Consider the following 24093-nt stretch of genomic DNA (forward strand, 5'->3'; position numbering starts at 1 on the left):
ATATGCTCACTATAAAAACTTTCCAACACTAGAAAGCATGTAGAATAAAAAATTTAAATCCCACTTCACATAGCTCACATCCCAATCCTATTGCATTTCCTAAAAACAGAGTAATTTGGTGTATGTTCTTTCAGACTTTTTCCTGTATGACATTTCATTTGTACGTATGTATGTATGTATTCTTATAGATGGGATCATATCTATATTTTTATTGCTTTTTTCACTTAATAAAAATCCACCATGGCTTCATGGTATTCTGTAATATGGCTATATTACATTAAAGCTTTATTTAACTATTTTCCTTATTGGACATTTAAGTTATCTGTAATTTTAAAAACATGTTTATTGGCCATTTACGTTTATCTTTGTTTTGTTCTCTGTGAGTTGTCTGTACAATGTCTGTGAACTTCTATAAAGTGGTCTTTTTCTTATTGATTCATATGAGTTCTTTATAGATTATGGATAACAATCCTTAATTATAACTTTTTTTTGTAATTTTTTCCATTCTTTTACTTTTTAAAAAATTGTATTTATATCTTTTACCATATGGAACTTTTAAATTTTCATAAAGACAGACATATAAATTTTTCTTTATGGTTCTGGGTTTTGAGTCTTGGATGAGAAAGCTTTCATTAGGAATATTATAAAGATATTCTACATATTTTCCAGGTGCTAATCATTCTTGGTAAACCTGAATGGAAATGTCTTGATGATTTCCAGATTCATCACTCATTTGAGCCTAATCAGAAATTTAGACTTGTTTTTAATTGCAGGGGGTGGCCTTTGAAGGGCTTTCACCAGAGGTGAGACATGAGGTAAATTACATTTTAAGAAAGTTTTGTATCTACTATATAAAGAATGAATAGATGAGAGGGGACAAGAGTGGAAGCAGGAAGACCAGTTAGGACGCTATTGCAGCAGTAGGCATGAGAAAGGATGGTAGTCTGCCAAGGGTGGTGGTGGTGGAGTTGAAGGGAAATGGATGGGAGATAGATTTTGATGGGATTTGGTAGAGTAGATAGGACTCATTAATTGACTGGAAGTAGGCAGTTAGGGATGGAGGGAATCCAAGGTTTGTGAAGCCTGACCAAGATTATCCTATTCCATCATAGGAACACTTTAGATAATGAGTGTGACCAGTCTGCTTTTACCATGTGTCCATCAATATTTTGCCTTGCTGGGCATTTTGATTGTGGTAAAGTCCTGTAGTAAAGCTATGTAGACACCTAAGGCATCTAATAAGGAGGGAGGCTTAGTATGAGGAAGGAAGTGGCTTGTGTAACCACGAATTCCCTTAACTAGATAGAAGATCCGCCATCTTGGATTTAACAAAACTCACATCTTGCCAAGGGTGTATGAGGGGATAAAGAGGATTTAGCTCTCACAGGCTGTAGCACTAAATACCCCATATAAGAACGTCTGGTAGGGTTCAGATAACTCTGACACACTTCCTACTTTCCTGTTGCCTTCTCTGTGTCCATATGCACTGTTGGGGAAGATCACCAAGTGGGGGTAGCATTCCCTGCTCCACTGGTTTAATTGGTAACCTATGGCCAGTGCTTTAACACTAAGTAAGGGTAAGTGGGAGCCTACCACATTACAGCGCCTATGGTCATGTGTGCTTGGGGCATTCTGGAACTTACAGTAGTAATTATATTTGTGGTGAGCCTGGCTGTTTCCTTTATAAGTGATTATATCTGTGGTATGGCCTGCCAGAAATTTGGAAGACTCTTGATTACTGAACTCTAAATGTTGGGACACCCTTCATGGTCAGCCCTGTCCTTGGTACATGTTTCTATTTTAAGGGACACATCCAAGTCCATGCTTAAATGATAGGCTGTTTGTGGCAGAGAGGACTCAACATCCCTATAACATCCTTTCTCCACTCCTACAGAAATAGAAGTTTTAGCTGAAAACATGGTCACCAGCTACAGACCACATTTCCCTGTCTCACTTTTAATGAGACTAGATTTTGGGCAGAGCTGTGAGCAGAAGTCCAGCCAATATCTTCAAAAGGAAATGTGCATGCCTTCCCCTTCCCTTTATCTCCTTCCCACTTGCTTAAAGACAGATGTGGTGGCAGGAGCTACAGCAACTATTCAGGATCCATAAACTGAAAACCATGTATTGAAGAGAGCAGGAAACATGACAGAAGGAGCCTCGGTCCCTGGATGACCCTGCAGAGCAAACTACTCTACTGGCTCTAGACCACCTACCTCCTCAAGACTTTTATGTGAGAGAGCAACAAATCATTATCTTCTTTAAACCCCTCTATTTGGGGCCTTTTTGCTATAGTAGGCTGTTAGTGATGTGACCAGTGATTTCTTTTCATTTGCTAGCCATCTAGATAATCAAATTAGTTTCCTTTTACTTGGCATGGACAATATACTTCTACTGCTTGTTTCAGGGCTACTTAAATCGTCCAACTACTTGCCATAATTTTGCTGCGAGAAAAGGAAAGGATAGCTTCCATTACAAAATATACAGTCCCAAGCCAGGAATGGGATGGGTGGGTAAGCATCTTGAAGGAGCCACATAGGCCTGAACAAAATACTGTGACTCTCTCTTCTTGTCCCCTCAACTGGGAGATGGCACACAAACAAAAACGGTCCTCAGTTTCTTAAGCACTAATCTTATGTTTTCCCATAAAGGATAATACACCCAACCAAGTTACAAGTTATAGCAAATATCTTTTATTCTTTACCTTTTCTGAATCATAGACCTTTTTACAAATATGAAGAAAATCATGGATCTTCTCTAGAAGTGTGTACATGCTCCAAGTGCCAACAGAGAGTTTGTCTATGATTTCACAGCACTGGTAGACCATGGGCCCGTGTCTGGACTCAGTTGAGAGCACTTCCTCTGCCTAAATATTAAAAACCTTAGCAAATGGCCATGTCTAGTAATGGAAGCACCCCTGACCTCAGGAGGCAAGTCATTTCATCCTTAGGTGGCTGTCACTCACAAAAGCATTTCAGAACACTGAACCAAAACCTTCTTTCTTAGGACTTTTACCCATTGGCACAACTCAAAATTTCATTATAAGTTGATGGTTTTCAGAGTCCTTTTAGCATCATTACACAATTGGATATGTACCATCTACTTTGTGATGTATGTATTAAAATATTTAATAGTGGTAGTATTATACTCAATTCCAGATGAGGAAAGAGAAGGTCAGCAAGATCAGGTGACGTACCCAATGTATCACAGTCAGTGAGTAACAGATCTAGAACTCTGGAGCCTTAACAACCTTTAATTATTTAGAGACAGTTCTCATGACTTTCCAAGTCCTCAGGGTTTTGGCTCTCTGGTTTTGGCAAGTCAGATGAATGCTCACACTAACATCAGTATCTACAGAGTTGGCATGTGGAGATGTGCTGGTCTTTGTGGCAGTTGCCCTGGGACTGTCTTCTGTGCCTACTCCAATCTGGTACCCATTTAGGCTCTTGCCTTTCTGTTTTATCTCTCATTTACAACTCCACTTCTGATACTTGGCCTTGACATTTGCATTTTGAATTATTTCTCCAACTCCTGACTCTCCTTTTCTCCTCAAAGAAGAGGCCTGAATTATACTTTCCCTCTGGTCTTGTGAACCATTCAACAGCCCACTTCTGCCCCAGTTGCCAGTTAGGGTTTCAAGCAGCCCCATCTGGTCCCTTTTGAAGGAGGATCCAGACCGCTAGTTTTTTAAGCTTTTCCTCATACATCATCATTCTGATATTTAACGCCTTTCTGGTTTGTCTATTTTGAACTCAAACCAGTTTGACACCATCCTCCTTAAAACTTAATGCCTGGAAATGAACAAAACAATCCAGGATAATGTTGTAAGCTTACTTCTCCTGGCATTCAAAGCTGCTTCAGGTGGAGATACCAGTGACATCTGATGAAACCAGAACTCGTCTTTATTCAACACTCTAGGAACCAGAGACTCCCTTGAGAGCAGCAGGCATTGAAGCTTCAGCAATGCACAATTCAGATAGAATGCAATACGAATATCCCCTCTGAGTGGAGCAGTATGGCTTCCCCAGCAACCTTTTCTTTTTTTTTTTTAATTTTTTTTATTTCAGCATATTACGGGGGTACAAATGTTTAGATTATGTGTATTGCCCTTGCCCCACCCGAGTCAGAGCTTCAAGCATGTCCATCCCCCAGATGGTGCGCACCACACCCATTAGGTGTATATATACCCATCCCCTCCTCCCCTGTCCCACCTGTCTGACACCTGATGAATGTTATTACTATACGTGCACTTAAGTGTTGATCAGTTAATATCAATTTGATGGTGAGTACATGTGGTGCTTGTTTTTCCATTCTTGGGATACTTCACTTAATAGAATGAGTTCCAGCTTTATCCAGGATAATACAAGAGGTGCTATATCACCATTGTTTTTTGTGGTGCCCATCAATACATGAGTGGATGAATAAAAATGTGGTATACATACACCCAGCAATCTTTTCTACAGTATCTAGTAAGAACACTTACTTTTTCCTTATTTATTCCTCCCCTTCCCACCCATTGTTTTATGAATTACTGTGGTGGCCACCAGGTACTGTCCTGAGGCCTCCGTCCCTGAAGAGTGCTCTGAGATGCTCCTCCTATGCTAGCAACAGGCTGTACTGAACCACCCACGCTCTCCTCTCTTTCTCACGTGAGACCAGTGGCATTTGTTTGTGGAATGCAAAGCTGTATCTGCCTAACTAAATCTAACTATGGACTGGCCCCCAACTATAACCACAGGTTGACCCCATAATCCCATGTGCCCATGCCTGGCAAAGTGCTTGCTGTGTCATAGGCACTCAACACATATTTGTGTAATGGGTGAATGAATTTAAGAATGAATCAACAAATGAACCATGACCACAAGTCAAGCTTTATTCTCAACCATTATTTTGACTCCCTAGCCAAAGAACAGTTATTTACTTTCTGAAAAAACAGACATTTCATCTCTGGTTCACAGACCCATGACATCCGTCTCAGCTGGGGTTTGGTGAGAGGGTATGTGGCTTGTCATAGCTCATCCCCTCTTTAGGGGGCAAAATTCAATATGCATTTATCATTCAGTCACAAATATTCATTGAACACCCCATGTGCTAGGCACTGTTCTAGGCATCAGGAATATAGCAATGAATAGACACTGTGATCTCTTGGAGGTTATACTGTAGAAAGGACACAAGCAATACAAAAGTAAATGAATAAATCAATCCATTGGTTAAGTTTATGCTAGCTTTTGTAACCAATAAAACCTCAAAGTACAATGGCTTCACACAACATAATAAAAGAAGTTTATTTTCACTCACAGCTGTGCTCAGACGTGAGGAGGGGACACTGCATGGCTGCTGCTGACGTTGGAGGCTGAGTGTTGCTGGAAGAACGTGGAAGGCAGAGAGAAAGTCTCTTCTCTCCTCCTCCTCCTTTTCAATACTTTTCCAGAGCCTCCTATTTTCAGGCCCATCAAGAAGCCAGCTGGTAAAGGAGTATTGAAATCTGTTATGCAGAGCACTGGCCCCAGCCTCAGAGAACAGAGTATAGAAGAGTGGACCTGCAGCCGAAAGGCCCAAGTTAAATAGCCAGCCACCCATTTGCTTATTCCTGGAACACAGTGTCAGGAGTATAAACCAATTAGACTTAATAGACATATGCAGAAAACTCCATCCAACAACAGTGGAATATCCATTTTTCTCAAGTGGACATGAAACATTCTCCATGATAAACCATACAGACCACAAACCAAGACTTAACAAATTTAAAAGATCAAATGAAATAATACAAAGTATCTTTTCTGATTACAATGGAATGAAATTAGATATCAACAAATGAAAGGAAAATTCACAAACATGTACAAATTAAACAACACACTCTTAAAAAAAAAACAATGGGCCAAATAAGAAATCAGAAAATAACTTGAGATGAATGAAAATGAAAACACAACATATTGAAATTCATTGGATGCAGTGAAAGCAGTGCTGAGAGGGAAATTTAATGCTATAAATGCATATATTAAAAAGAAGAAAGATCTCAAATCAGTAACTGAACATTACAACTTAGAGAACTAGAAAATTAGAACAAAATAACCCAAAGTTAATGTAAAAAATAAAAATATTAAATCAGAAATAAATAAACTGGATAAATAGAGAAAAATCAATAAAACCAAATACTGGTCCTTTGAAAACATCAATAGAATTGACAAACCTTTAGGAGAATGAATCAGTAATCCAAAACCTCCCAACAAAGCAAAGCCCTGGACAAGATGGCTTCATTGGTGAATTCAAGCAAACATTTGAAGAAGAATTAACACCAATGTTCTCAAACTTTTCCAAAAAATTGAAGAGGAATAAAAATTTCCTAACTCGTTCTATAAGGCCAATATTACCTTAATACCAAAAACCAGATATAAACACTACAATAAGAGAAAACTACAGGTCAACATCCCTTATAAATATAGATGCAAAAATGCTTGGCAAAATACTAGCAAACCAAATTCAACAGCACACTAAAAGGATATTAAAAGTCCAAAAATGCACAGCTAACATTGTAATCAATGGTGAAAGACTGAGAACTTTTCCTCTAATGTGAAGAACAAGAAAAGGATGCCCACTTTCACCATTTTATTTCAGTATACTACCAGAAGTTCTAGCTGGAGCAATTAGGCAAGTAAAAGAAATAAAATTTTCATCAAAATTGGAAAGAACTATTAAAAGTATCTCTTCACAGATGGTTTATTTGTATGTAGAATACCCTAAATATGCCACACAAAAAGCCTGTTAGAGCTAATAAACGAATTCAGTGAAGTAGCAGGATACAAAGTCAACACACAAAAGTCTGTTGCATTTCTATACACTAACAATGAACAATCCAAAAGGGAATTAAAAAAAAAATTCCATTTACAACAGCACCAAAAAAAAAAAAAAAACCAAAACAAACAAAAAAAAAAAACACCACCTAGGAATTAACTTAACTAAAGATATTAATGACTAACACACTGAAAAATGACAAAACACTGGAGATAGAAATTACAGAAGACATAAATAAATAAAAAGATACTCATGTTCATGGATTGGAACACTCAATATTGTTAATATATCAGTACTACCCAGAACATTTGATGCAATCTTTATCAAAATACCTATGATGCTTTTTGCAGAAATAGAAAAATTCATCCTAATTCATAAAGAATTTCAAGGGACCCTGAATAACCAGAACAATGTTGAAAAAGAACAAAAAGTTGGAGGACTCGCACTTCCTGATTTTAAAACTTACTACAAAGCTATAGTAAACAAAACAGTGTGGTACTGGTATAAGGATAATCATATGGACCAATGGAATAGAAGTAGAACCCAGAAATAAAGTCTTGCCTATATGGTTAATTTATATTCCACAAAGGTAACAAGATTATTCAGTGGGGAAAGACAATCTTTTCAACAAATTGTGCTGAGATTAGTGGGTATGCAAAAGAATTAAGTTGGACTCTTACCTCAGACCATACACAAAAATTAACTCAAAATGGATCAAAAACTTAAATGTAAGAACTAAAATTATAAAACTCTTAGAAGAACACATACGAGCAAATCTTCATGATCTTGGATTTGGCAATGGTTTCTTAACTATGACATTAAAAACACAAACAAAAGTAAAAATAGTTAAATTGGACTTCACCAAATTTAAAAACTCTTGTGCATCAAGAGCCACTATCAGGAGAGTGAAAAGACAAATGACAGAATAGGAGAAAATATTTGCAAATCATATATCTGATAAGGGATTAGTATCCAGAATATACGAAGAACTCAACAACAATAAAAATTTTAAAATGAGGCTGGGCACAGTGGCTCATGCCTGTAATTCTAGCATTCTGGGAGGCCAAGGCAGGAGGATTGCTTGAGCTCAGGAGTTCAAGATCAGCCTGAGCAAGAGCAAGACCCCGTCTCCACAAAAAGATAGAAAAATTAGCCAGACATGGTGGCACGCATCTGTATGCAATTCCTATCAAAATACCAATGTCATTTTTTCACATAATTGGAAAAAGTAATCCTAAAATTCACATCAAATCAAAAAAGTTCCTGCCAAAGCAATCCTAAGCAAAAAGAACAAAACTGGGATCATCACACCATCTAACTTAAAATTATAGGCCGGGCGTGGTGGCTCACGCCTGTAATCCTAGCACTCTGGGAGGCCGAGGCGGGTGGATCGCTCGAGGTCAGGAGTTCGAGACCAGCCTGAGCAAGAGTGAGACCCCGTCTCTACTAAAAATAGAAAGAAATTATATGGACAACTAAAATATATATATACAAAAAAAATTAGCCGGGCATGGTGGCGCATGTCTGTAGTCCCAGCTACTCGGGAGGCTGAGGCAGTAGGATCGCTTAAGCCCAGGAGTTTGAGGTTGCTGTGAGCTAGACTGACGCCACGGCACTCACTCTAGCCCAGGCAAGAGAGTGAGACTCTGTCTCAAAAAAAAAATAAAAAAAATAAAAAAAATAAAATTATACTATAAGGGTAAAGTAACAAAAACAGCATGGTGCTGGCATAAACTCCTGGATAGACCAATAATAAGTAATGAGGTTTAATCAGTAATAAAAATCTCCCAACAAAAAAAGGCTCAGGACCAGATGGATTCACAGCCAAATTTTACCAGACATACAAAGAACTGGTGCCAATTGTACTGAAACTGTTCCAAAAGATCAAGAAGGAGGGAATTCTCCCTAATTCATTCCATGCAGACAGCATCATCCTGATACCATAGCCTGGAAACAACACAACAAAAAAAGAAAACTACAAACCAGTATCTCCGCTGAACATGGACACAAAAATCCTCAACAAAATACTAGCAAACTGAACTGAATAGCACAACAAAAAGATCACCATGATCAGATGGGTTTCATCCCAGAGATGCAAGGATGGTTCAACATATGCAAGTCAATAAATGTGATTCACCAAATAAACAGAATTAAAAACAAAAACCATATGATCATCTCAATTGATGTGGGAAAAGCATTAAATAAAATCCAGTATCCCTTCATGATAAAAGCCTTCAACAAACTCAGCATGGAAGGAACATACCTCAAAATAATAAAAGCCATATATGACAAAGCCACAGCCAACATCATACTCAAGAGGGAAAATTTGAAAGCATTCCCCCTAAGAAGTGGAACAAGACAAAGATGCCCGTTTTCACCACTTCTATTCAACATGGTACTGGAAGTCCTGGCCAAAGCTATCAGAGAAAAGAAAGAAAGAAATGGCATCCAAATTAGAAAAGAGGATGTTAAAAGTTCAAATTTAAACTGTTTCAGTTCATTTTTGTCTGTCATGAGCATTTCTTTCCTCAAAACATTGTGGTTTCTTTCAGCAGTCTGAGTTGTCAACTGATTATGTGCTTTTTTATCATGGGAAATAATCTGCCTTTGGTAAGAATGAAAGTTTCTCTCCAATTCTTCTTCAAGATCTTTGACTCACTTTATATAGGCTTCCAGCTCTTCAGCTGCATGGCTGATCTTTTCATCTACTTTGGAAATTTTTTCCTCTTTCTCTATCTGGTAATTTTCCTCTACTCTTAATTTCCTGTGGAGTTTCATTTCATTTCCTTAATACAGTTCAATCTTTAAGTTTCTCTTGAAGCTTCTGATTCTCACTTTCAAACCATGTATTTTCTGATTGCAAAGATGTTTGCTCAGTCTGGGGATTTTTAATATGCTCTTTAAGCTCTTACTTTGTTTTATCTACTTAAGATAATTGAGTGTAAATTTGATTTTTTTCTCCTTCTAGGGTTTTTAAAGACGTATTTAACTTAGTAGCATGAATGAGCTTCTTCAAAGTTCCTTTTGGCTGATTATCTAAATCCCATTCACTCTTCATTTCCAGTTCCAAATTATCATCATCCATTATGTCTTCTCCAAGTGCAGCAGCCCATCTTTCATCTTTAACAAGCATTCAGCCAGAGACCTGAAGTGATTTTCTTTATCATTTAGAACTTGTTCTGTATGTACTTTGGAGTCTTCAAATGTTATTTTCTGTTTATTAAATTCACTCATATGTTCTTTCCATACTTCAGCTTCTTGTATAAGATTTGTCTGGCTTGTCTGAAGTTAGGAATTTTCATTCAAAGCATCTTTTATTGCTATCCTAAGTTGTTCTTTATTCATTTGAAGTATCTTGAAGGTTATTTTGCCTTGAGCTACTTGTGATTTGAGGGATTTTGTTTCATCTTCTAGGGACTGTATTCTTTTTGAAATATCCACCATCAATTCATCTTGTTCAGAATGTTTAGATTTCTCTTCTTTTAACTCTTTTTCTAGACAGAGTATTTCATCCTCAAGTTTATATTTGGACCTATTCAGCTTTTCATAGGTTACCTCCATACTTTGTGCTTCTATTGACTCCTTCTCAAAGCTGGCATCCTTTAAAGATGACTGTAAGCCTTTACACTCCATTTGAGCAAGACTACACTTTTCAAGTGGTTTATATTTTTCTTTAGTTAGTCTAGAAAGCTTTACAGCAAGCTTTTTCTCTCTTCCCACATAAAGCCAGCTTCTAACTGATTGAAAATTTATCCACAAGAAAGAGGGAACAGCAAAAAATCCAACAATAGCTGCACATATCACCAATTCCCAAGGAAAATCATAAGGATTAGGACCTGGCCTCATATTGTCAGGCAATGTTACCAAAAGTGCAAGAGGTTCTGTCCTAGGTCTGTTGCTTGCAGCACAGAAAGCCAATGACTGAGACAACAAGGATTGCTAAGGAAGAAAGGAATTTTTAATACAAATGATGTAATCCAAGAGGGGGTTGTGGGGCTGAGAGGGGAGTGGCCTCAACTCCATCTCCCTGACTAACACAGAGTAGGGGCTTTTATGAGGAGTTAAGGAATATGGTCAACTCAAAAGTCCAAAGTCTTACCTGAGACTCAAGGCAAGTTCCTGCCACCTATGAGCTTGTAATTGAAAAACAAGTGATTTACTTCTAAGATACAATGGTAGTACAGGCATTGAATAAACATTCCCATTCCAAAAGGGATAAACTGGCCAAAAGAAAGGGACTTCATGTCCTACATCCTGAGCACACTAGTGCAATGTGTGGGCCCCCAAAGCCTCTAGCAGCCCCACAACCATGGCTTCACTGGGTGCAGCCCACGTGCCTGCAGCCCACGTGCCTGCTGTCATGGATTGGAGTCCTGTACCTGCAGCATTTCCAGGCTGAGAAAGATCTAAGCTCTCATCTTAAAAATTAGGGAAAAAAGAGCAAATTAGACCCAAACCCAATAGAAAGAAGGAAATACTAGACATGAGCAGAAATCAATGAAATTGCTGACAAATAATGAAAAAAAATAATGAAACCAAAAACTGGTTCTTTTTAAAAATAAATAAAATTGTTAAATCTCTAGCTAAATTGATCAAGGAAAAAAAATGAGAGAAGGCACCAATTACCAGTATCAGGAATTAAAGAACGAACACCACTATAGAGTTTATAGATTTTTAAACGGTAATAAGGAATTGTTACAAAAAAACCATATGTCAGTAAATTCAACAATATAAATTACCAAACTGCATCAGAAGAAATAAAATATCTGAATATCTCTTTATTTACTAAAAAAAATTTTTTTATTTCAGCTTATTATGGGGGTACAAAAGTTCAGGTTATATATATTGCCCATGCCCCCCCATCCCCCTGAGTCAGAGCTTCAAGCGTGTCCATTCCCCAGACAGTGCGCATTGCACTCATCATATTTAATAAAAAAATTAATTCATAGTTTAAAATCCCCCCACAAATACAAGGTTCCAATGGCTTCACTGGTAAAGTCTATCAAATATTTAAGGAAGAAATAATACCAATCCTTTCAAACTCTTTCAGAAAATAGAGGAAGAGAACTCAACTCACTGATTTTATGAGGTCAGTATTACTATAATAACAAAACCAGAAAAAGACATTATAAGAAAAAATACTACCTTGATCAGTTTTGTTCATGAACATAGACATAAAATATTATCACAATATTACCAAATAAGTTCCAGTAGTATATTAAAAGGAGAATACACCATGACCAAGTGGACTTCATTCAAGAAGCAAGCTAGGTTTACCATTTTAAATCCTTTGGTATTTTAAAAAAGAAAAACCATATGTTCATCTCAGTAGGTGCAGAAAAGCATTTGACAAAAGTCAATCCCTACTAATCTTAAAAATTCTCAGAAAACTGAGAATAAAAAAGAATTTCCTTAACCTGATAAATATCATCTATTAAAAATCCACAGCTAGCATTCTACTTAATGGTGCAGACTGGGTGCTTTCTCCTCAAGATTGGGAATAAGGTGTCCTCTCTCATCATGTGTACCCAACCTTGTATTGCAGGTTCTAGCTATTGCAAAAAAGGCAAGAAAAAAATAATAAAAGGTATATGATAAAGAAGGAAAATGTACATCTATCTTTTTCATAAAGAAAATGTTCTTCTAATAATTCTGAGAGTACCTCACAACCATTAGGATGGTCATTATAAAAAAAAACACAGAATAGCAAGTGTTGGCAAGAATATGGACAAATTGAAATCCTTGTGCATTGTTGGTGGGAATGTAAAATGGTGCAGCTGCTATGAAAAACAGTATGGCAGTTTCCAGAAAAATTAAAAATGGAATTACCATATGATCCAGCAATCCCACTTCTGTGCCTATATCCAAAAGAATTGAAAGCATGATCTCAAAGAGCTGTTTCATAGCAGCATTATTCGTAATAGCCAAGAGGTGGAAGCAACTCAAATGTCCATCAACAGATGAATGAATAAACAAAACGTGGTATATACGTATAACATAGTTTGCATATTTTCCCTTCCAAAACTCATGTTGAAATTTGATCCCCAATGTTGGCGGTGAGACATAGTGTTTGGGTCATGGGGGCGGTGGATTCCTCATGAATGGCTTGGTGCCCTCCTCATGTAATGAATGAGTTCTCACTCTGCTAGTTCCTGTGAGAGTACTCCTGAGAGCTGACTGTGAAAAAGAGCCTGGCACATCCCTCTCTCTCTTGCTCCCTCTCTCACCATGTGACGTGCTGGATCCCTTTCACCTTCCACTGTGAGGGGAAGCAGTCTGAGACCCTTACCAGAAGCAGATGCTTTTTGCACAGTCTCCAGAATTGTGAGCCAAATAAACCTTATCTTTGTAAATGACCCAGCCTCTGCTATACCTTTACAGCAACACAAACAGGCTAAGAGAACATACAATGGAATATCATTCAGCCTTAAAAATGAAAGAAATCCTGTTACATGCTACAATGTGAATGAATCTTGAAGATATTATTCTAAAGGAAATAATCCAGTCACAAAAAGGCAAATACCACATGATTTCACTTATATGAGGTATCTTGAGCAGTCAGTTCAAAGCAACAAAAAGTAAAATGGTGGTTGCCAACAGCTGTGGGGAGAGGGAAAAGGAGAGCGGCTGTTTCAGTTTTGCAAGATGAAAAAGGTCTGGAGATCTGTTGCACAACAATGTAAATATACTTAACACTACCAACTTTTACACTTAAAAATGGTTAAGAAGGTAAATTTTATGTTATGTGGGGTTTTTTTTTTTACCACAATTAAACATTTTTTTTTTAAATATTAAGGGTATGAAACAATCTCAGTGAAGGAGGTGGAGGAGAAAGTGCTGACCTAACTACTTTGGAAATGAGTGGAGTCTGCAACACTAAAGGCCAGGGGAACAGCACACAGTACTAGACACCAGTTGGTAAAGCTTTTTCTCATGCTGGTGTGAGTTAACAAATCTGATACTGCGATGCACGTGCGTTGGAACTGAACAAATGAGTAAGTGGTGGGAGCCAGAATTCTCACTGTTAGAGTGGTAATTTATAGATAAGCAGGGAGAGGAGGCCAGAATGATCCATGTCGGATCATTAGAGTTGGATCCATGTTGGGTGAAAGTTGGAAACATCAGTATGAACTCATGTTCAATTTACTATAGATACAGATGGTTACATATAGATATTTATAGATACGTGTATATACCCAGGTTAGCACACACACATATATTTCTTTGCTCTGTCAGCTAAGAGGGCTGAAAAGAAATTATACCCCAGAAGCAATGAACACAAGTAGCACTCAGATCTTGGTTTCTAATACCCTTCTCCAATAAAAGGAACTAAGGTTTCCTGGAGAAAAGGCTGATCCTAGAACTGGACAGGAAATATACAGGATGCACCTAGAATATCTGGTAGTGTCAGAAAGTAACTGCTAAAAAACAAAAGAAAACTCACCACCTTGATGGGTGCTTGTCAAAGAAGCACAAGCACCAACCGAAAGAGCTCTCAATAGCCAAAGTGGGAACAATTTGAATAAAATAAGTAAGATAGTATTGAATTATAGCCCAAAGTATAAAATAAATATCCATGAATCAATACGGATATGAATAAATGAACAAATAAATTAATAAATGGGGGAAAGAAACAGATCCCCCATGCAGAAGAATTCCAAATAGTTTATGTAGGTACTCTGCCCTCAAGCAAGGAAGTACAACTCCCCACTCCTTAGGTGTAGACTGTGCCTAGAAATGTCCTTGCCAAGAGCACAGTACGCAAAGAGGGAAATAGAGTAACTTTACAGAGGAGAAACCTGACAAGCACCACCTCTGCCAGTTGATCAAGGTCACCATCAACATCCATAAGCCATGCTGATAGCAGGTGTGCCTGATGTGATGTGATGAAAATGTCTCTTTACCTCCGTAGTCATCCCCCCAATAACCCATATCCCTAGTCTTATAAGAAAAGCATCAAATTCCAATAATGGGCATTCTACAAAATAATGACCAGCACTCCTCAAAATTATCAAGGTCATCAAAGACAAGGACAGTCTGAGAAACTGCCACAGGCAAGAGGAGCCTAAGAGAAGTGACAACTAAATGTAACATGATATGGCCTGAATGGAATCTTGGAGCAGAAAAAGGACATTAGGTAAAAGCTAAGGAAATCTGAATAAACTGTAGACTTTAGTTAATAGTAAAATATCAATATTGGTTCATCAATTGTAGCAAATGTACCATAGGATGAGATGTCAGTAACAGGGGAAACTGGGTGCAGGGTGTATGGAAACTCTGAACTATCTTCTAAATTTTTCTGTACAACTGTTCTAAGAAATAAAGTCTATTTAAAAATCCAAAGGGATCTACAAAATAACCTACTAAAACTATTAAATGAGTTATGAAGGATGCAGGATAGAAGGTTGTGAAGTAAAGAGTTAACTCAGTAAGATTGAGATGTTCGAACTCTGCACTGGACAAAAAGTACACTGGATTTTGATGGGCTCCTGGGAGGCAACCTCTAAGGCCTTAGTATATCTTGCCTGATGAGTGTTTCTACATACCTGGGGCCTTGGGCCACACCACAGAGTTTATTCTAACAATGTCAAGTATGGTGGAGGCCCTGGGCCTGCTGTATTCGTTTGATCTCTGGAGGAGCTGGAGGCTGAGTAACTAAAGTCAGTCACGCAGGGGCTCCATGCTTATAGGACTTCTCCCAATCAAAAACCCTGGACACCAACACTTAGGGGAGCTTCCCTGGTTGGCCAAGCTTTGCATAGGTTGTCATACATTATTGCTGGGAGAATTAAGTGCTGTTCATGTAACTCCACTGGGAGAGGACTACTAGAATCTCCCCACCAGTCTCTCCTGGACCCCACCCTATATGCCTTTTTCCTTTGCTGATTTTAATCTGTATCTTTTCACTGTAATAAACTGTGACCATCAATATAACGGCTTTTCTGAATTCTGTGAGTCCTTCAAGTGAATCAAACCCAAAGGTGATCTCAGGGACACCCAACACAAATGTCAATATAGAAAAATCAATTGTATTTGTATCTAACAACTAGAAAATGAAATTTTAAAACACAATTTCATTTACAAGAGCAGCCAAAAATATAAAATATGTATGAATAAATTTTACAAAAACATGTTCAAAGCCAATAGACACAAACTATTATATTATACAAAACATGGCCAAATAATTCCACAATTTCCATTTCACCCTTTTCATAGATTAAATTCTTTGATGAGATTCACCATCTTTCACTCTATTTTCTAAAACACATTAATCATCATTATTTTAATGTTTCTGTCTGGATACTCTATATCTGGATCTCCTGTGGGACTATTGTCTGTTTTGTTCTTTCTTTTGCTTTTTTGGTCAGTTGGACTGTTTCTTGGCATGCCTCCTGAGTCTTTATTAGATGCTGCATGAACATTGTGTATGATGAATCATCGAGGCTCTGGTTGTGTTATCTGCAGCTAAAGAGGATTATATTTTCTTCTGGCAGTCACACAGAATACTGGCAGAGCCTCATGATGCCGTGGATGGGAGGGAGGTGATCTGGACACAGCATTTCCTTCCCACATTTGCAGGTTGCTTTGCTCTACAGTACTTGTAATTATAATGGACATTTATTTTGTACCATTTCTCTCTACTTCAGAGCCCAAAGAAGTTCTAAAAGGCGCCCATAAAAATTGGAGAGTCAGGGACATGTAGGGAAAAGGACCAATAGACAGAGATGAGCACTTTGTATGATGTCATCTTCATCTCTCTTTCCAGGACAAATGGGAGAGGGCCATTACCCAGACCCATATCTGAAACCTTTTGAACACATTTCCTGATGAACCTGGACACTATTATGAACTGTGCCTTCAGTCACAAGGTGTCTTAGTCAATTTGGGCTGCTATAACAAAATACCATAGTCTGGGTGGCTTATGAACAACAGAAATTTATTATTCAACAGTTCTAGAGGCTGGAAGTCTGAGCCCAGGGTGCCAGCATGGCCAGGTTCTGATGATGGCTCTCTTCAGGGCTGCAGACTACTGTTTGCAGACGGCTGTCTCGTTGCTGTGTCCTCACGTGGCAGAAAGAAGGCATGAGAGCTCTCTGGGGTCGTATAAGGGCACCAATCTCATTCATGAGTACTCCAGCCTCATCACCTAATTTCCCTCCTAAACCCCCAACTCCTAATACCATCACATTGGGAGTTAGAATTTCAACATATGAACTGGGGGCGGGAAACACATATAGTCAGTCCATAACACCAGGGCAGTCCCCAGGTGAACAGGTTAGTGACTAAGGGACAAGAAGTAGGTTCATTCACCATCAGTCACTTAATCCATTAGCATGCTGTTCCACTCTTTTCTGCCAGTGCCTTCAAGTGCTGCCTAGAAGCTGTATCTAATACAACCAAACTCATCCACCTTCGCCAGCCTATTTTCCTGTGTCATAATGACCTGGTTTACAAACTCATCCACCAGATATTCCATTTTAATAAACATTGCCAGGTGGCCACGAGCACACAGGTTTGTCTTGAGCTTTGCATTGCCTGAGATATCCATAAAACAACCAATTGCCTCAGACACAACCCCTGGTGATGGGTGCTTCCACTGTGGTAGCTGGGCAAAATGTAGCATACAGGTAATCCTCAAGAAATAAATGGTAGCTTAACTTGAGAAAGGGCAGGGCAAGTTCTAGAATCCCAAATACCTGATATCCAACCAGGGTTCTATCCACCCTCACATCTCTGCAGAGATCCCATCAATGGCCACTCCACTCAGACCCCAGCCTGGGCAGACTCCCCTCTGTGCACCTGTAAACACCGGTGGAGCTTTGATCTTCCCTCGGCCTGTGTAAGCTCTGCCATCTGGTAGCTGTTCAAGATATTGCAAGCGCTACAGAGAAATGATAACAGGAACAAGGATTTGGCAGAGCAAAGGCACACACTTTGTGAATAAGCTTTTGGAAAGTGTTTGGCCTTAAAGCTAATTGAGACCCCTCCCCCTCCCACTGTTTACACTGTGGCAGAATTGATTAAGTATAAATGGATTCAACTCTTAGGGGAAACAGTAGAGAGCACATACCTTACAAGAGCCTCAGAAATGTTCACATTCTTTAATGGAGTGATTCCATCTCCATCTCCTAGGAGTTGGTCCTAAGAAACGATCATTGTTACAGGGCTTTGATGTAAGGGGCACAATGACCAGTGTCATCCAGAAAGGCAATGTCAGAGAGCAGGGATCCATGGGGAGTGGCCAGGAACCTGACCTTTAACCCCCACCCTCACCCAAGCCAGGATGGGAACTGGGGTAGAGAAGTCTTCTCTGAGCACCGGGAGCACAGCCAGCCAGGAGGCTTGATGAGGGTTCAGGGAAGGGGGAGGCTGAGCCTCTGCTTCCCAGGCACATGGGAGCCACCTGGGCTCAGCTGATCCATCAAGCAAGCCTGAGCCCACCAAGCCCAGCAGGGTTACAAGCTAATCCTAGGCCCTACCTACTCTACCTGGTAGGTAGGGTAATCGCAGACTAATCCTATACCCTACCTACCTAGTAAACAAGGACCTTTGGGAAGAGGTAAAGCAATGTTTAATATGCTCAGCTGGGCCAGGTAACAGGGGTGAGCATAGGGTGGACCATGGCTGGTGGGCAATGGGAATGGGCAGTGATTGGTAGGCAGGTGGCTGCGCATGGTGGCCCTGGGTCCAAAGCATGCCAGGTCTTATGCTAGGACTTTACACTGGACAGTCACTGCAACTATGGAGTAGATCCAGAGACCCAGAGAGGCTAAGTCAATCACCTGAGGTCGCACAACTGTTGTAAGTGGATGAGCTGGGACTGGCTAACACACATTCATTCATTCAACAAACACTGAGTGCTTGCTCTATGCGGGCACTGTGCCTGCCGTCCTGGGGATGTCTCACCCTCCAGGAGCGCACAGACACAGAGCATAGCCCACCTGGTGAAGTGGGTGGAAAGAGAGGTCAGATAGCCGTCCTGCAGGAGGCGAGGCTGGCAGAAGGAAAAACATGGACAACACAGGCACTGAGGTGTGAAACCGGGTAGGAAGAGAGGGGGAGAGGAGGCAGAACTTCAGGAGGGTAAAGTGTGTGGACAGCGGCTGGAAAGGGAGAAGGAGGCAGAGCCATCCATCTAGTGGCTGCTCAAGATATTGCAGGCAGGGAAAGGAAAGTTGGGACAGCAGTCCCAAACATTCACTTTGCATCTATTAGCTCATTTACTCTTTGTCACAACCTCATAAGATGAGCCTCATTTTATCCCTGATTTGCATATTCAGGAGCTAAGGCACCTTTGGTAATAACATGCCCAACATCACACTAATATAAAATTAGCAGGATGGGATTTGCCCAGGGAAGTTTGGCTTCAAGCCCAGGCACTTAGCCACTAGGCTACACCTGTCTTGAGTTTAGATTCGTCTCCCAGGTGTGAAGGGCTGATCTCGGTTGGAAAGGTCTCTCTAGCTGCAGTGTGGAGGAGGGTTTGAGGGTGCAGCAAGAGTGAAAGCAAGAATAGAGAGGAGGAGGCTGCAGCAAACCTCCAGGCAAGATCAAGACCTGAAGCAGAGGAACTAGGAGTAAGGGGAGACTTGAAAAGTAAAACCCAGTGGGGCCGAGGGAGGGGGCTCAGGGTGACTCCCTGTCTCTGGTCTGGGTGAATGGGAAGGGAAGGGGACTTACCGGAAGGGGACTTAAGTCAGTGAAAGTTCAAGAACTCCTTTTGGACCTGGGGTGCCTATGGAGTCGTGAAGGAGGGAATCTGGCTGATGGTGCTGATTTAGGAGTTGATACTTCTTAGGAAGTGTGTGAGTGGAGGGGATAAGGTCCCAGTGTCACTCATTTCATGAATATAATTCCTGGGGATCTCCTGTATTCTGGATGCTGCCAGACACTTGGACATTAGGTGTGGTCTCTGCCTCACGGAGTTCAGAGAGCAACGCCATGGCCAGGGGGAGTCCACGAGGCCATAGGAGCCTGATGAGCTGGGGTGGGGGGGCTGACCAGGAACAGCTCCCCAGCAAAAATGGCTACTGTCCTGTCACACTGAGAGCAGAAGAAACAGAGACAATCACATCTTGCAACAAGGAGATAGGGCTGTGTCCTTGGGGAAAGCAGTCTCAGCAGAGTGTTGGGGGTGGAAAGGAGGCTACAGGAATTGAGGGGCGAGTGGGAAGCACGGAGATGGACACAGCAATGTCAACCACTCCTCTTAGATACTTCAAGGGACCCCACTCCACTGCCCAGATGCACCTTTCCTTGGACTGTGAGCTCTGCAACACAAACTCTATTTGCTTCTCCTCCCCATTTCTCTCTCTCACGCACGCACACACGCGCACACACACATACACACACATACACCCCCCAGAGAGCCCTATGCTGGGGTTGAATTAGCAATGGATTTAAAGTCAAAAGACCAGGGTTCGATGCTGCTAACTGGCTGTGAGAGTGAATCACCTCTCTCTCTCAGACTCTGCATTTTTCCTCTAAAAACTGAGCCAGTTATAACCACCTGGTAAGATCATCGTGAGGCTCCAATCTGAATGTGTCCTACACACAACACAGTAGCCCTTGGCGTCCAGGCAGAAAACACCACAACCATCATCATTGTGTTTGGATTTGGGGAAAGTCTCTTCCTGGCCTCTTAGTCCAGCGCACTAGCTCCTGGGGCCCGGAACGTCCTCCCTTCCACCAGCCTCTCCCCGTCCCTTTTTCTCCCCTTTCCCTCGCCTGCTGACCCTTTCCCCACTTTTCCAGCACCTGTCCTCACCACCCCCATCCCATACCTCTAAGCTCACAGCTAGAGCTGGCCGAGGGCCTAGTTATTCATTTACAAAGTCCATGTACAGAACTGCACCAGCCTCAGCGATGCGGAACGACCCGCTGTGACCAGCTCCATTATGCTGGTGCCCTGAGAGATCCAGGAGAGCAGATGGGTCTGGCACATTCTGTACCCGCCAGCATGCACGGCCTGCAGCCTGCATTGGCTAAATGACTGTAAAGAGTCCAGTTGATTTATCCATAGTCACATGGTATCAAGTGTCCCAGCTGTGCGCCTCCAGGCTGCCCCACCCACACCTGAGCTCTTAACCTCTCAGTGGCCATCCAACTCCAAGGCAAAATCTCTGGCTCAACTACAGACTGCTCAGTGGAGCTTCAGACCTCCACTGTGCACCCAACCGCCCTCCGGGACTCCCCCTGCAGACGTCCACAGACCCATCCTCATCCCCCACACCCTCCTGCTTGACCCTGAGCATCTGCCAGACCCCGTGCCACTCACAAGCCTATATGGTGCCTTTGAATCAGAAAAAGGTGCCCCTCCATCCAGGTGACACAGGCCCAAGCCAGGTTCAGGGCCTGGTTAGTGGAGGCACAGTCTGCACAACTCCGTACAGAGTTCCTGACGCCACCATCTTCCAGCTTGCCCAGGACAGATACTGGGATTCATCTTTGACTCCTCTCCTCTCTTCTCCTCTGCTCTCCTCTCCTCTCCTCTCCTCCTTTCTCTTCTCTCTCTCTGTCTCATATCAAGCGCGTTCTGAAGGCCAGGGTCTTCGGGGAACAAGGTCCCAGAAATGGTGTCATCTCTCACTCTCTGGAGAAAGGGCTCAGGGCAGAAGCCATTGTCTCCCAGACCATTTCTGAGAGGAGGGAAGACGTGACATGGGGATCGAGATGGCCAAGCGCCCAAAGCTGGCCCCACCGGTAGTGCATGGAGCATGAGGTATGCAAGGAGGGGCACAGAGGCCCAGATGCCCTTGCAGCCCACGGGAAGACCCAGGAGGTGCTGGCACAACTTAAGGGGGGTCCTGGGACCACACCATGGGAAGGCCTCTGCTCCCGGCACTAAAGGGAGAAGAGCCCTGCCTGAAGGTCAAGTTTGAAGGCTCTGCTGAATCATCGCCCCTTCCCATAGAGTGTGCAGCCACCAGGTGGCAGACGCGAGCAGACAGGGGGAGAGCAGACGGGGAGAGCAGCCAGTGAAACTGAATGAAGGCCAGACAGACCAGCAATGTTCAGGAGAGCTCCCAGGACCGTCAACCAGAGGGAGGGAGGCAGAGATAGGGAGATACAGAGAGATATTAGATAGATAGAGACAGAGGCAGAGACAGAGGCAGAGAGAGAGACAGGGGGAGAGAGAGAGGGAGAAAGGAGACCATGCACATGTGTATGGACAGACACACAGCTGGACAGATGTCTGGAGTTTAGTCCCCTTCCTTTGGGTCTCTTCACCACTCCTTGGGCTTCCCTTCCCTTGTCCAGCCCTGTCCTGGGTAGTGGTGACACAAAGAGAGATGTGACCCATTCATGAGGAGCTCCTAGACCTGAGGCTGGGGCTGGACACAGATAAGTAGACAGCACAGCAGGAGTGAGGGGTGCGGAGACAGCGAGGCTGGAGTTGCCCAGACACCGTGCCTGACCCAGGGGTGGGGGGAGCATCCCAGAAGAAGTGACACCTACGCTGACCCTACCGGGCTTTCTGACAAGTCTCAGGTGCGCTACCTCGGTTTCCTCCCAGCAGCCTGCGGGGAAGATACTACTGCCAAGGGAAGGGAGGGTCTGAAGGGCTGGGGTCCCACAGGCAGAGAGGAAGAGAGCTGGAATTCAAACCAGAGTCTGCATGAGTTCCAGGCTCAAGCTTTTGGCCACTATGCACGCTGCCAGGGACAAAAAACTGGGAGGAGAGCTAAGCTGGGGAGTCAAGCCACCCAGCCAGGTCTGGACAGCCTCACCCTCACCGCTCCCCCACTCCGAGAGCTAGTTCTGACACCTCCAGCCATCTGAACTGCCTGCGAAGTCGGCCCAAGAGGACAGGGCAGACTGTGTGTGACTTGGGCCTCACCCCCTGGCACCGTCTGCCTCTGGCTGGGGGAGGGGGCTCTGCCCAGCAGGAGTCTTCACCTGATGGCCCTCGAAGCACAATAAACCAACGGTATGTCTACGCATGTTACTCTGAGTATGAGGGATGTAATCCTGACACTCATAGTGACCACCTGGCCCTCCGTCATAGAACAGGTGACACTCTGGAGAGAGAACTCCATAGCCTTTTTTCCAAACTAACTCCTGGCTGGAAGTTCCTCTTCAAGTCAAACTGAAGTAAGCAGCGCTGCATCTCCCTCCCACCGTGCAGCCCCCCAGGCCTTTCTTTCCTGTCCGAGTTGGGGTGCGACCTCTAATGTACACCTGTGAGACTGACACACTTTAGGTAGAGGAGGGGGAAGAAAGGTGCCAGTCCTGCTCCAGGAAGCCGGAAGAGCAAGAATGTGCTAAACAGTGAAAGACCGTCCGGATCCCGGAGCCAGGGCTCTGGGCAGCCTGAGCGCTGTGGCCGCCGGAGGCGGAAGGGGACAGGGGGAGATGATGCCACGAAAAGAAGTGACAATCCCACGAGGTCGTGGGACTTGCCCGGCCAAGGGGTGGCATGAGGGCAGTTTGGAAGGGAAGGGTGAGCTGGGGCAGAGGCAGCCGGAAGGGAAAGGAGATGCGAGCGGGGAGGGAGGGAGGTGGGGTTTGAGCTCCCGCGGAGGAGAAGGCGGAGACGGACAGAGACAGGCAAAGACGGAGACGGGGGAGCAGACAGGGATGGACAAAGGCTGGAAGAGACAAAGGGAGAGCGGCTGGGCGGGAGGAAAGGCTGGGAGGCAGCAGGAAGAGAGGACAGCCACCGCAGGCCTTCGGGGTTCCTGCCTGGCCCACCCCTCTGGCCGCTGGGTCTGTCTCTCTGTCGCTCAAGCTCAGAGTCCCCTCCCCCAGGCCGGCGGAGGGCTCGTCCCCAGCCCCGCCCAGTCCAGAGGCGCCCCCTCCCCAGGCCTTCCGAGGCCGCCCCCTGGGGGCTGGTTGGGGGCCCGATAGATTGTTGGGGGCCCAGCTGGTGCGTTATCAGCCTCCTCCAGGAGCGAGCCTGAGCCACTCAGCGGCTGCCAGTCTGAGATTAGGCCCCCGGAGGGTCATTAAGCGGCGGTCCTGGCCCGGGCCCAGCCTCCTTTCCCTCCCTGATCCGGCAGGGCTGGCAGGTGGGACCGAGTGATAAGGACTGGGGGTCTCGCGGTTCTGGGGCCGGCAGCTCCCTGCTCCCAGCCCCCGGTCAGGGCAGGAACACCGGGTGGAGGTGAGGGGCTGTAAGGTCAGTGCCGGCCCAGCTCCCGCAGAGGCCCCCACGCTCCCACCGTCCAAGTCCTGCCCAAATTGAGAGAGACAGAATGGGGAGGGGGCCGAGGGGGCTCTCACGGAGGCTCCACCCCAGGCAGCTGCCGGGGAACCGGAAGAGTCCGGGCAGAAGAAGGCCCTCTTGGTAAAACCTCA

The 24093-nt window shown here is 43.1% G+C and overlaps 1 pseudogene; it reads right to left on the reverse strand.

The window, feature by feature from the left end:
* Positions 1–9274: 9274 nt before the first annotated feature.
* Positions 9275–10638, reverse strand: LOC138390278 (melanoma inhibitory activity protein 2-like; annotated as a pseudogene).
* Positions 10639–24093: the final 13455 nt, after the last annotated feature.

This window comes from Eulemur rufifrons, chromosome 8, assembly GCF_041146395.1.
Source record: "Eulemur rufifrons isolate Redbay chromosome 8, OSU_ERuf_1, whole genome shotgun sequence".
NCBI lineage: Eukaryota > Metazoa > Chordata > Mammalia > Primates > Lemuridae > Eulemur > Eulemur rufifrons.